Raw genomic sequence first — 15263 nt, forward strand, 5'->3', positions numbered from 1 at the left:
TTAGGCTGCAAATGAGAAATAACAGGTCCATTAGATGGAAAGGGTGGTGGTGGGGAGGGGGGGGGTCTGCAAGTCACACTTTCAGTTAATCAGCTGAGGAACATTTGGCTACTTGATGTTATCTTGTTTAGATGAAACAGCATTAAAAGTGATTGTCCAGTCAGACAGCCATGCTCAAGTTGGCTACTATAGTTGGCTCTGTAATAACAGGGAATACACTAGAGTCCACAACAGCAAGATCTTCAAAGGGCACAGAAATATGTTTGAGGGCTGAGGTGGAGTGGAGGTAGTCAAAGTTCAAAGTAACTTTATTATCAAATTACATCTATGTCACCATATACTAACCTGAGATTCATTTACTTGCAAGCATACTCAATGTCCAAAATAGAATAATAACCATATTATTATGATTATTATGAATCTAATCATAGACCAACTGGGTGTTCAACCACTGTGCAAAAGGCAACAAATTGTGCAGCTACAAAAAAGAAGAAATAATAATTAAAAATAAACAAGTAATAAATATCAAGAACATGAAATAAAAAGTCCCTGAAAGGTTGTGGGAACATCTTAACGATGGGACAAGTGAAATTGAGTAAAGTTATCCCCTTTGGTTCAAGAGCCTGATGGTTAAGACTAGGAACTGGTGGTCTGAGTCCTGAGGCTCCAATTCCTTCTTCCTAATGGCAGCAGCGAGAATAGAACATGTACTGGGTGGTGGGGCCTTGATGACGGGTGCTGCTTTCTTGTTAGAAACCTTTGTGTAGATGTGCTCAAAGGTGGGAAAGGCTTTACCTGTGATGAACTAGGCCGTACCCATTACTTATTTTTGGATTTTCTGTTTGAGGGCATTGGTGTTTCCATACCAGGCTGTGATGCAACCAGTCAATACACACTCAACTACACGTCAAAGTTTTAGGTGTCATGCCAAATCTTCAGAAGTTGAGCCACTGCTATGCTTTCTTTGTAATTGCATTGACGTGCTGGGCCCAGGACAGGTCCTCCAAAATAATAACACTAAGGACCTCCACCTCTGATCCACCAGTGAAGATTGGCTCATGGACCTTTGGTTTCCTCCTCCTAAATAGCTCTTTGGTATTGCTGACATTGAGTAATAAGTTGTTACCATGACACCACTCAGCTAGATTTTCAATCTCCCTCCTACATGCTGATTCATCGCCATCTTTGATTCGGCCTACAACAGTCTTTGATGGAGAAGATGCCAGATGACAGCAGGATGTTTGGAAGCTCATCTTAAGATTTAAAGGAAGCTTTTATACCTTTATTTCTTATTATTAGTATTTTTATTTGCATAGTGGGTTGTCTTTTTCACTTTGCTTGCTTGTCTTCATTGTAGGGTGTGTTCTTTCACTGATTCTATTATAGTTCTTGGATTTACTAAGTATGCCCATAAGAAAGCAAATCTGAGGATTGTAAATGGTGACGTATATGTACTTCGATTACAAATTTACTTTAAACTTCGAAGTTTGCAAAAAAAAGGTTACATTTTTGCAGTTATTTTTAGAAACACATTCATGATGTTCAAAGCCTGGTGAATGAGAAGAATTTTAGACAAGTGAGAAAGGTGGAAAAGTGTGATGCAGGAAGTAGAGCCATGGGGAAGATTCAGGACACTGCTGTCTTCAGAGGTAACTGAAATGGACATGCTGCTACTTGCATTCTTACCACTAGGTGGCAGTGCACAATGCCTGATGGGAAGTGGGGACAAAGCACATGACAAATGTAGGACCTGAGAACAGAGGCAGAAGATGTATCAGCAAGACCATCCATGAAAATATTTACTATGATAACCCATGACCTAATGGCACAGTGTTGTTTGTCATCCTGCTACGTGTGAAGAGTCTACAATCTCAGAGTCATAGAGCATTACAACACAGAAAGAGGCCCTTCGGCCCATGTAGTCTGTAATGAACCATTAAACTTGACTAGTCCCATTGACCTCCACACAGACCATAGCCCTCCATACCCCTCCCATCTATGTACCTATCCAAATTTCTCTTAAATGTTGAAATTGAACCCACATCCACCAATTGCACTAGCAGCTCATTCTACGCTCTTTGAGTGAAGAAGTACCCCATCATGTTCCCCTTAAACATTTCACCTTTCACCCTTAATCCACGACCTCTAGTTGTAGTCTCATCCAACCTCACAGTTGTCTTCATTAAGTTCCATCTGCCATTTTTCCAGCTGGTCCAGAGCCTGCCGCAAGCTTTGACAGTCTTCCTCATTGTCCACTACATCACCAGTCTTGGTATCATCTGCAACTTTGCTGATCTGGTAAACCATATTATCATCCATATCGTTGATGACAAACAATAATGGACACAGCACTGATCCCTGCAGCAATCCACTGGTCACTGGCCTCCAGTCAGAAAGGCAACCATCTACTCCCACTTCCTGGCTTCTCCTGTGAAGCCAATGTCTAATCCAATTTATGCTCTCATCTTAAATTTCAAGTGATTGAACCTTCTTGTCCAACCTCCCATGAGGGACCTTGTCAAAGGCCTTGCTAAAGCCCATGTGGACAGCATCCACTGCCTTGCCATCATCAGCTTTCCTGGTAACATCCTCGAAAAACTTCGTAAGATTGGTTAGATGTGACCTAGAATGCATAAAGCCATGTTGACAATACTTAATCAGTCCCTGTCTATCCAAATACATGTATATCCGGTCCCTTAGAAAACCTCCCAATAACTTTCCCACTACTGATGTCAGACTCACCATCCTATAATCTCCTGGCTTATGCTTAGAGCCTTTCTAAAACAATGGAATAATAATTGCTGCCAGCACCTCACCCGTGGCCAAGGATGTTTTAAAGATCTCTACTCGGGTCCCTGCAATTTCTAAACTTGCCTCCCACAGGATCCAAGGGAATGCATTGTCAGACCCTGGGGATTTATCCACCCTAATTTGCCTCAAAACAGCAAACACCTCCTCCTCTGTGATCTGCCCAGGGTCCATTGCCTCAGTGCTGCTTTGACTCACTTTTATAGACTCTGTGTTCGTGTCCTGAGTAAATACAGATGCAAAAAATCCATTTAAGATTTCCCCATTCTCTTCTTGGCTCCAGCCATCAATACCTCTCTGATCTTCCAGAGGATCAACTTTATCCTTTGCTATTCTTTTGCTTTTAATATATCTGTGGAAGCCCTTAGGATTCTCCTTAAAATTGTCTACCAGAGCCACCTTGTGCCGACTTTTAGCCCTCCTGATTTTCTTCCTAAGTGTTCCTTGCATTTCTTATACTCCTCAAATACTTCATTTGTTCCTACCTGCCTATACCTGCTGCTCACCTCCTTCTTTTGCTTAGACAGGGCCTCAATATCTTTTGAAAACCAAGCTTCACTAAACCTTATCCTTGCCAGATTCTTACTGATACAATCAAAATTGGCCTTTCTCCCATTTAGAATACCAAACCAAGAAGCAGACCTGTCCTTTTCCATAAATGCTTTGAAACTAATTGGATTATGATTCCTGAATGCAAAGTGTTCTCCTACACAACCTTTTGTCACCTACCCTGTCTCATTCCCTAAGAGGAAATCTAGTATCGTGTTCTATCTAACTGGGACTTCTATGTACTGAATAAAGAAACTTTCTTGAACATATTTGACAAACTCTTTCCTATCCAGCCCTATGCTATCCATCCCTATACTATGGGAGTCCAAATCAATATGTGGAAAGTTAAAATCACCTACTTTCATCGTAATCTTATGTTTCTTACGACAGTCTGCGATCTCTCTACAAATTTGCTCCTCTAAATCTCACAGACCATTGGGTGTTGTATAATATAATCCCAAATGGGTAATCTACCATACCAAACTCTAACATAACCAGGCAGTTAATCTGATCTACCATTATAGTTTGTCCCCTGTTACCCCTGTTAATGCACTGCACTGTAAACACTTCAATCCACTTTTTATAATGTTGTTTACATTGTAAGAGCATGTTGGTATTTGTACATTTAGGCCCTTTTTATCCAATCTCTGTAATCTGTCCTCTAACTCTATTTTTTTGTAATTCTTTATTATTGTTTAATGTTACTTTTGTTGCTTTTCATGCCAACCCATGGCAACAAATTCCGAATGTATGTTAACGTGTCCTCTCTTTTTGCAATCATTATTTAATTTTCTGTTTTATGTATAATTCTTATTGTAATTTATAGTTTTTATTAATGCAAAACAACAAATTTTATGATGAATGCCAGTGCTATTAAACATGATTCAGAGGCAGATGCTGTTTATCAAGCACATGCCTGCTGGATGTATTCACTTTATTCTTTTATAATTGGCAATTGTATTTGAGCAGTTGAAATGAACCCTAAATAAATAGGATATATGACTAAAATTCTGCTGCTCTATTTCTCCCTTGGGTGACCACTTTCCAGACTGTGGGATAAGTTACAAGCTAAATGACAAATTAGCTAAGCTAACAGTCAACCAAACATAGCAGACTAAATGAGTGTGACCAATGATGTACTCCTGCCTCTGCAGACAGCAGAGCTTTGCGTAGTCCTTCTCTCACAGGCTGTTACATTGCTCATGGACTCACTCTATTATCTCACTCAACTCCCTTTTTCTTGATATGTAGACCCCGGTCACTGTTGAAGGGGGGTTAATGAACAACTTAACTACAAACATGATTCTAGCAAGTTTTAGCAGACCACAAGATTAGCTAGCCATCTGACTCATAGTTTTCTTGGGAACAGCACTAATTGTCAGCATCACCACAACACCTGACCATTGCAGGGGTAAAGTTGCAAAGATTACACCATATATGTCACATAACAGGAAGAACTTGGTCAAAAGAAGTTTCAGAACTACATGCATTGAGCTATTTTTGACACTGCAGGGAAGTGGCAGTAGCATTCTTTCATATAGGGAAACCTTGTTTTCCTGTATGAAAGAAAGGAACATGGTGCTTATAAAATTGAAACATGTAACTCGTAGAAACAAAATAAACAAAATCAAAACACTGGAAACTGAAAACAAAAGCAAAAACTTCTGAATTATGAAACTTCAGAAGAATATATATGTGAAAAAAAACAAGCAGATGTATCAGTTCAGGACACATCATAGATATTAGCTTTTCTCAGTTGTCTATCCTTTGTCATTAACTTGGAAGACTCAATTATCCTGGTTATATTTAATGTGTTTTAATATTTTAAATTAATTTTAGAAATGTCAGACATTACATTGTGCTGCATCCAGCTGGTTTAAAACATTGTGCTCGCAAAGTCCTAAATATATTTCACCCTCTTCACCAGTCTTCCTATGAAGACATGACTAGACTGTTCTACTTCCCCTTTCTGTGCTTTAGCTGATGATCTTTACACACATTAAGACGAACAAACCTTACAAAGTAGGAAGGACGGCAGATTGTGGACTATAGACTTAAGAACAAACTTGCTGTAATGTAGGAGATCTGAAAGAGCGTGGATAATTTCACTTCACACTGAGAACTGTGAAATGCTGGAATGCACTTCTAGGATGAATGATTGGAACAGGAACCATGTCAACTTTGAAGAATATAATTGGGAATATATTGGGTGCTTGAAAGAGTAATGGGATTTGGCATGGAAAGTCAAAGACATCTGATACTGGAAGTATGAAACAAAACAGGAAATGCTGGAAACACTCAGCAGGTCAGGCAGCATCTGTGGAAAAAGAAACAGTTAATGTTTCAGGTTGAAGAAGAAATTTGGGATGACTTGTGGTTAAAAATTTATAGGGACTGATTAGAATAGTCAAGGTGTGATTTTATATAATTTCTTTATACAGGTAAGGTAGTGACTTTTGGATTGTTTTGACAGTGCTCGAAGTGTTTGGTCAAATGGGCTGCTCTTCAGTAAATTTACTTAATCACAACCCATGCCACACCAGAACCCTCACTGTTCCTTTCATTTCCTGGCACGGAAACGTAGTTTCTTGCAGCATATTCTCTGCTGAAGGAAAGTTGTCATTTTAAGCAGAACTTGAAAAGCATCATCTGGAAATAAAACTTAATTGTCAAAGTGTAACGGTATTTCGGCCTTTCCTGCAGCTGCAGTCAATAATCAGTGATCAAAATATTGGAATAGACCACTTTACCCTCAATATTCCTAAATTATATTCCCATATATGTCACACACATTCAAGTAACTCGAAGCAGAGCTTTTTTAAAATTGCCTTATTGATTTCCCCCGACTGGCTGAACTACAAGGATACAGAGCGTTTCCCAGCTGAGCAGCTTGCGAGTCAGTCTCCCGGGGAACTCCCCTCGTGTCCGGAGGGAGGGAGGGAGGGAGGGGGAGGGGAGGCGGAGGCGGGGCAATGACTTCATTGGATTCCACCCCAGCCTGCATGTGTGTTTTGGGAGAGTGAAGAAAGGAGGTGGGGAAGAGGGCGGTCTGCTCGGCGAAAACCACTCATTGAAGCGCTTAGAGCGACGGCGAGAGGGCATCGAGGTGGTGTAAGCGAGAAGAGCCCTCTATTACCCCGGGGCAAAAGGTAAGTGAGGCTGGACTGAGTCTTGGAACTGAACTCCGAGGCAGGGAGATGTATATTGCGGTAATAGTGAACTCGGAGTGTGAAAGGCGCGAGCGCCGAGACTGGGACCGTGTCAGGAGCGCTTTGCCCGTCCCGGTAGGCTGGGAAGTTGGTACTGTCAGAAGGTGCCGAGGGACTGGAGCAAGGGTTTTATTTTTTGTTCAAGTCCCGGAGCTATGAAGGAGCTAGAGGACTGGAGGCTGAAAATCCACCATAATGAAGTGAAAGGCGCGAAGAAGCCGGGGTGAAAGTTTGCAGCCTGGGCAGTCGCTGCAAGTCTGTATCTCTGAGCTGGGGAGCGACCTTGTCCCGGGGTTAGGATGCGCCGTGTGCCGAAGGCGCCGGGGGAATGAATGGAACCGCGCTCGCAGTCTCCGCTCCATCTACCTGGAGCGTTCCAGGGGTGGGTTCCCGTACCGGCAGCAACGGTGCGGAACCGACAGTCCGGAGCGCTCCCGGGGACGAACAATAGAGGAAGAGAGGGGTTCCTTTCATCTGGAAATTCGCACAGGCGGGTACGCTCATAGAGAAGAGAAAATATCGTCGCAATCTGCTCTTTTCTTGCCACGATTCGCTGCGGAGCAGATCAGAGCAGAGACTGTATCCGATCTAGGGAGATGGAGTTTCTGACGTCTGCTTGCATTAGATCGGAGGAGGTGACCAGTGCGTCTTGTTGGGAGAGGGGAAAGGCTGCTGTAGTTAAGCGCGGGACAGTTCGGGGGTAACCGAGGCCCGTCTAGTCCCTGGGGCAGTTTCACGAAGGGGGGCTGTTACGTGTACGTAAAAAGACCGGCAGATGCTGGAGTTACGGACAAAACTGCTGGAGGAGCAACTCGGGGGCAGGCAGCGACTGCATCGGCTCTAATGAAGGGCTTCGACCCGAAACGCCGTCAGTTCCCTCCCCCTCAGATGCTGCGCGACCCGCTGAGTTCTTCCAGCTGACTGTTTGCAGTGTAAGCAGGTTTAATGTGCAGGCAGAGGCTAGGGAACTGTGCCCACGCTGAGTCTGGTCACCGGGTCGTTTGATGTGGTGCATCGATACTTCGGAATCTGAAGACCGCAGGGCCACTTAAAGGGTTGATTTGATTACAAACTTGCCTGGCAACATCAAAGGGGCTTTGTGTGTGTGTGTGTGGTGGTGGGGGGGTGGGGTGGGGGGAGATAGATGGCGAAGAATCCAGCTCGAGATAAGGAAGCAGTAGATCAAAGATCTCCCATCTGTTATGTTGGACCTGGATTTTCCTGCAGATTAATCTTTGATCTATTGATAGTAATTAATTCTGTGGCACGAAAGTCACCGCGGATCAACGACGGATTGCCAAACTAAAACTCAACCATGTTTGGAAAAAGACCGTTTGAGAATGACACAGGAGGGCAGTTCCCGCATTTAACTTCAATTTTAGAAGGTAACTTGCATCGACCTGAGGCCTTTTCCCCTTTCCCAAACAAGATGCGCAGCTTCCAAAGGATTAGAGATTCAATAAATCGAGGTTTAATGCAAAGACTTATTTTCTAATAAGGGGAACTTTACCTGGCGCTCCCCTCTCTGGGAAAGATGCGAGCTTGCTGCGGTTTTCGTTGGACCCAGCTGAGGGCAGTGGGAATGGAGGCTCACTGGAATTCATGCTGCTTGCCTCCTTTCCTTGACCCTTGTTGGGGGAGTAGCTAGATGTACGCACACAAATAAGAAAATGACAAATAGTGATTTGTTCATTTTGACTGTCATTTCCGTATTTGTGTGTACAGCCCTAATGATGGGATCTGGTGCAAGAAATTAGACAACTTCAAGTCACAAAATATGGTTTTAAAATAAGCATTCAGTTTTTGAATGTGATCATTGGACAATTGCTTTGATAGAACACAGAAATCTGCATCACATTACAGGCCCTTCGGCCCACAATGTTGTGCCGACCATGTCACCTGCTCTTAAAAACTGCCTAGAATTCCCTACCACATAGCCCTCTATTTTTCTAAGCTCCATGTACAATCAAAGAGACTATTAAAAGACCCTATTGTATCCACCTTCATTACCATCACGGGCAGTACATTCCATGTACCCATCACTCTCTGTGTGACATCCCTTCTGTAATTACTTCCAAGCACCTTAAAACTGCCCCCTTGTGTTGGCCATCTCAGCCCTGGGGGGGGGGGGGGGGAAGCCTCTGGCTGTCCACATAAATAAAGAAAAAGGCAGTTTCTCTCAACCTAGCAAATTATTTGAGGTGTTACAGGAAGATAATGTTGGTCCTTGAGTGTATTTCACTTACCTTATTTAAGGGAAACAATCTGGAAGATAAATTAAAAGAATGATAAATGACCAATTAAAGCATTTATAAAAGCACTTTTATATCCTTTTGGTACATTGGCTTATTGTCACTTGTACCGAGGTACAGTAATAATCTGTACTTTATACCATCCATATTGGTAATTTACTTATCATGTCAACACATTGAGGAAGGACAAGGGGAAAAAACAATAAAGAAATGAAGAATAAAGTTTTGCATTACAGCGAAAGTACAGTGAAGATAGACAATTAGAGATTTAGAAACACTGCATAGTAACAGGCTGGCCCTTCAAGCCCAACATGTTAGTGCTACCCAGTTACAGCCATGTGACCAATTAACCCAGTAACCTGTACATCTTTGCAACGTGGGAGAAAACCGGAGCACCCGGAGGAATCTTACACGGTCACAAGGAGAATGTACAAACTACTTACATACAGTGGTGGGAATTGAGCCCAGGTCACTGAGGCTCTAATAGACAAGGGACGAATGGACAAGGGAGTCGCGTAGGGAGCGATCCCTGTGAGTTGGTTGGTATGGTATACTGCGTCCGGTGCTCCCGGTGTGGCCTTTTATATATTGGTGAGACCTGACGCAGACTGGGAGACCGTTTCGCTGAACACCTATGCTCTGTCCACCAGAGAAAGCAGGACTCAAGATGAAGCCACACTCAGATTGGAGGAACAACACCTTATATACCGGCTGGGTAGCCTCCAACCTGATGCCATGAACATTGACTTCTCTAACTTCTGTTAATTTCCCTCCTCCCCTTCTTACCCCATCCCTGATATATTTATTTCCCCCCTCTTTTTTCTCTCTCTCTGCCCATCACTCTGCCTGTTCTCCATCTCCGTCTGGTGCTCCCATCCCCCTTTCTTTCTCCCTAGGCCTCCCGTCCCATGATCCTCTCCCTTCTCTAGCTCAGTATCCCTTTTGCCAATCACCTTTCTAGCTCTCAGCTTCACCCCACCCCCTCTGGTCTTCTCCTATTATTTTGCATTTCCCCCTCCCCCTCCTACTTTCAAATCTCTTACTATCTTTCCTTCCAGTTAGTCCTGACAAAGGGTCTCGGCCGGAAATGTCGACTGCGCTTCTCCTTATAGATGCTGCCTGGCCTGTTGTGTTCCACCAGCATTTTGTATGTGTTGCTTGAATTTTCAGCATCTGCAGATTTCCTCAAGCTTGCATAGAGATGTGATAATAATCAGATGATCTATTTTAAGGACATTGGCAGAGTGATAAGCTGTTTGCATTTGATTAGCAACGTCAAGATTCAAGGTAGTTTAATGTCATTTCCTGTACACAAGTGACAGGAAAATGAAATACTGGTTACTCAGGATCTGATGCAGCACAAAACAAACCCAAAAGATAAAGAATAAATGTGTGTTGTTGTATAAATATATAAGATAGCTTATATACATTGTATGTCCATAAAGTGATGCTGGGATGTACTTAAGATGACTGACAGGAAATAATAAAGTAGTGGTGAAGTTGGTGGGCGGAGCTGTTGATCAGTCTTACTGATTGGGGAAAGTAACTGTTTTTGAATCTGATGATCCTGGAGTGGACGCTGCCTAGCCTCTTCCCTGATGGAAGTGGGACAAACAGTCCATGAGCAGGGTGTATCTGATCCTTCGTGATGTTACTGGCTCTTTTTTTTGTTTTGGGGCCTTTCTGTATATGTGTCCTTGATGGTGGGTAGACGAGTGCCAGTGATGTGTTGGGCATTTTGACTACCTCTTGTCCAGCCTTAGTTTCTGCACCAAGCAGTAATGCAGTTTGTCAGGATGCTCTTTGCAGCGCGTCTGTCAAACAACCTGAGAATGGATGTGCAAAGTCTAGCTCTCTTCACCCTCCTCAGAAAGTAGAGGTGTTGGTGAGCTTTGTTCTGGGACTCACGAGAGGTTATCTGTGATGTTCACTTGCAGGAGCTTGAAACTGCTTGTAGTTTCCACTGGGGTGCTGCCAATAGAAAGAGGTGCGAGGGGTCTGAGTTCTCCTGAAGTCAATAACCATCTCCTTTGTCTTGCTGACATTAAGGATCAAGTTTTTTGCCTGGTACCAGGCCTTGAGCTCTTCCACCATCTCTCTGTAGGCTGGCTGATTCATGGGTGTTGGTGACGAGCCTTACACTGTTGTGTTATCAGTGAACTTGATGTGATAGCTTGAGTGTCTGGCTATACAGTCAGGTGTGTGTATAGCAATACCATAATGGTGTGTATTGTGTTAAGTTAGATAGTGCAGCATATACAGTGATGTTTATTTGATGTTTCACAGCTCTGGAATGACACAGACCGAAGAAAATTATGAAGACCTTTCTCACATGACTGATGGAAGGTTGGTAAGGTGTCCAGCTGATACATTATTCTGTTTGCTCTGTCAATTTGTTGGCTTGTGTTTGAAATTGAGCCATTTACCAAGTCATTCATGTAATTGGGCCTCTGCTGATTGGAACAAAATGAAGCTAAGTACCAACAGGAACAACCAGCAATATGAAATCTTTGATGATTCAGGGTTTGTGATCTCTTATTGCTTCCATATTTTGATATGTGTATCAATGTATTATTGAAAAGTTGCCAACCATTAATACAGTCATTGAACGCAACTGTATTGAGGCGATTACTGAGGGAACCTATACAAAATCAAGAACAGATATCCTTCTAGAGTTTTTGTGAATGTTTATTTAGTTATGCATTGTGCATTTAAAAACCTGTTATACATTTAATCTCTTAGGTCTTGTGTTTGAAACATTGTCCAATGTTTTTGTAAGGCTTTGTATGTGAGAGAGGAGAATGGTAGAATCAGCTATGGGGGGGTGGGGAATGTCCTCCTATCTTTCTCCTTGACCCTTTACTTGTAGCTGCCAAATGATAAAACTCTACAGAACTGACTGGTTGACAACTTTACAGAATTAAGCAATTTTTAATCAGTGCATGCTTCAATCAGAACACTGAGGGATTTTTTTGGGTCAGTACATCATGAGTTTGGTAATGAGTAAAACTTATTTGCTTAAGTTCAGGAAAAGTATCAAAATGTATCCTTTATTATTAATGGTGGCATAGATTTTGTGTCCTTGGAAAAAATGTGGTTGAATCACCAGAAGGATTGATGCAGTCCTGATAGTGAATGAGTTCCAGGATTTAAATCCAGTGGGAGTAAAGAAAAGAGGATGTGTTTTCAACTTGAGATGGCATATGAGAGAACAAGTAGGTTGCAGTAGTCCCACGGGGTATCTAACTTACACACTTTAAGATACAGCATCAAGTAGACCCTTGCGGTCCATTGATTTGAACTGCCCAGCAACCCCTAATTTAAGTAAAGCCTAATTATGGGGCAATTTACAATGACCAATTAACTTTGGTCTTTGGACTGTGGGAGGAAACCGTAGCACTCAGAGAAAATCCACGTGGTCACAGGGAGAGCATACAAACCCTTTACAGACAGCAGCGGGAATTGAACCCGTGTCACTGTTGCTGTAAGGTGTTGTGCTAACCACTATGCTCCCGTGATGTCCCAATGTAGCCATTGCATTAAGCTTTTGTCAGTTCTAGGGTGTTGTAGTCAGGTTAGTCTGGTCAGTAGAGAGCTCTCCACATGATTCTCAATGACTTCATTCAGAGCAGGGCTTCTTGGTATCGAGCAGTTACTCTCGCTGTAACTGGGAATTGAGTCCGGTGGAGAATAAAACTACAATACCTGTGTTACAGGTTCATTTTGCCCATCGTTCCTTTTCAAGTTTACTGATGCAATATCTGTGTTTAGTTGGGGGCACTAACAGAGTGGTTAGAATTCTAGAGATTTGAATCTCGCAGTGATACAGCTATTTATTGGGAAAAAAACGAATGAAAAGTCAAAGTAAATTTATTACTCTAAGGAGCGCTGTGAGGTCATTCTTGCCCTCTGTCATTAGGCTCTATTATGAGTCAACCTAGAGCTGGGGAAGTTGTGACCTGTTCAACTGCTTGAGGTAACATATTTTTATTCTTTCTTGCTTCTCTTCTAATATTGTGCACTTGTAATGCTACTGTGACACTGTAATTTCCTTTGGGATCAATAAAGTATCAAAGTACATGTATGTCACCATGTACAACACTGAGATTTATTTTCTTGTGGGCATACTCACTAAATCCGTAATAAAATATTAGCCATAGTAGAATCAAATGAAATATTCTGTAACAATGACAGTGGAATACTGTATTGTTGAGTTGAAACCTATTGTCCTTGCATATCCTAATCTACTCTGAATTCATTCTTGAATTGTTAGTATAAGAATCAAGACCATTTTATATTCCTAATTGCTGTTAACTCCAGTGCTGTAAGTTACAGGGTGTAAAGTCACAAGGCTCCAGAACAAGTAGGAATAGCAGATTTTCTCTCCTACATGGTATTAGAAACTAGATGTATTTTTAATGATTTAGTAGTTGCATGGTAACCATTACTGATGATAGCAATTTATTCTGGATTTGATTGATTACCATAATTTAAATTTTGTACTTGTAGGTCCAGATCATTAGTTTAATAACTTACCCCTTAGTATCTGATTTGACAATCTCATAAACTACAAAGACATGCCTAAAATGCAAGTGTTGTCTCACTGATGTGTCCATCATCAACCTGACACTGTTGCAGAATCCTGTTGTTAGTACTGATTCATCCATTGTTATTTTAGCATGTATTCTATTTCTCAGGCAAGATGCATCCACCAGAGGTGTGGAGGGGGACAGAATTTTTTTAAGCCTCTGAGAAAGATTCTGATGGCAAGTAGCTGACTGTCCTTTATGAATTGGTACTCTACATGTTGAAGGGCAATGGAGAGGCAAGGATATAGATTATTCTGGGTGGCAGAATTTATATCCAAGAAAAAAAACTGGCTTGATGCTACTGCCACTAATGGGACTGGCTGAGTCCTGGTTATCTGTTGGTGACACAAGTGGTCAGCAACAAGTTGAACTGTTTCGGCCATTTGTAACACAAACGACTGAGCCAATGTGGGATATAAAACTACTTCACCAGACGTCTGTTGAAAATGCACTAACTGCAACGGTATTACTAGGAGTGGCAATAGCAAAATCCTTATGAAGATGAAGGCTTCTCTATACACAGTGGACATTTTCCAACTTGTTGGTGTGGGGTTTTCAACAGACTGGCTTCAGAACACACCCTAGCAGCTTAGAATGTGAGATGCCATGAGCTAGTGATTGGATTGTATCGCAGCTCGGAGTAACTTCTTCGTTCAGCATATCTCTTTGCCGTTGACCACGGCAGGCACCAAGCAAGCCAATGCTGGTTCAATAACAGAGGAATGATCTATGGAATTCGTTGCCACGAGTGGCTGTGGAGGCCAAGTCACTGGGTGTATTTAAGGCAGAGATAGATAGGCTCTTGATTAGCCAGAGCATCAATGGGTATGAGGTGAAAGCAGGGGAGTGGGGATGACTGGAAGAATTGGATCAGCCCTTGATTGAATGGCAGAGCAGACTCGATGGGCCTAATGGCCTACCTCTGCTCCTATATCTATGGTCTAATGTACAGAAAGGTGCTGGAAAAAAGTTAGCAATGGCATGAAGGACCTTGCAGACCCTGCTTACTGACTGTCTCACTCCCATCAGGGAAGAGGCTGTACAGCATCCACACCAGGACCACTAGACTCAAAAGCATTTATGTCCCCCCAAGCACTAAAGTTGATCAATACTTCCACCCATTATAGCACCCACTACCATGACATACACATCACCTAGCATCACTTTACGTACATACAATCAGTCTAGGTATATAAGTTAGTTGTCCTTTGTTTTTATATATGTACTCATTACGCTTATTGTGCTTTTTAATGCTGCATTGGATCTGGAACTACAATCATTTCAGTCTCCTTTACACTTGTACTGAAGAATGGAAATAAACAATTTTGAATCTTGTATTTTTCTCTCTTCCTTCCCCTTGCCTGTTCAGTTATGGAAGAAGTTACCTAACACTGTGGTGATTATACAATTTATAAAACAGTAAATTCCTACCCTTTCTGCCAGTCGTCCATTAAGCACGACTTGTCACACCTTTGCCTCATTTTGCTCAAATTTAATATCTCCGAAATAAGTGGAGGAAATCTAACAGAAAATGAATGTGGTTAGCACAGTTTGGAAGAACACAGGGATCATACAACTAATCATTGTAACACCAATTGAAACATGTATCATTACAAACTATAACCTCAGTGTTAAATAATTGTATTGAGCAATCAGATCTAAATGAGGAGTTGCCCACACCATATACAAATGTGATGTGTCAGCAGATTTAGCCCCAGGCTGTTGGGAAAAGCTCAAATGGAAATCTAAAAGAAAGAGCATGTCCTAACCTGGCACTTCAATGCTGCTTCAGATAAGAATCAGGACAACAGGAGAAACAAATACAGTCTGTGCACGTTCAGTTCATTTCCATCTGC

The 15263-nt window shown here is 42.1% G+C and overlaps 1 protein-coding gene across 7 annotated transcripts in view; it reads left to right on the forward strand.

The window, feature by feature from the left end:
- Positions 1 to 6362: 6362 nt before the first annotated feature.
- Positions 6363 to 15263, forward strand: part of lhfpl2b (LHFPL tetraspan subfamily member 2b) — a 208734-nt gene continuing 199833 nt past the window's right edge. For 4 of the 7 annotated variants that reach the window (XR_012099232.1, XM_073048224.1, XM_073048221.1 and 1 more), the window contains exons 1-2: positions 6363 to 6506; positions 11105 to 11164. The gene's annotated coding sequence lies outside the window, so the exon portion shown is untranslated. Of the gene's footprint in view, positions 6507 to 11104; positions 11169 to 15263 lie in introns of all 7 variants that reach the window. The other 3 variants (XM_073048222.1, XM_073048225.1, XM_073048226.1) reach the window with 2 other exon arrangements.

The sequence above is a fragment of the Hemitrygon akajei genome, chromosome 6, assembly GCF_048418815.1.
Source record: "Hemitrygon akajei chromosome 6, sHemAka1.3, whole genome shotgun sequence".
NCBI lineage: Eukaryota > Metazoa > Chordata > Chondrichthyes > Myliobatiformes > Dasyatidae > Hemitrygon > Hemitrygon akajei.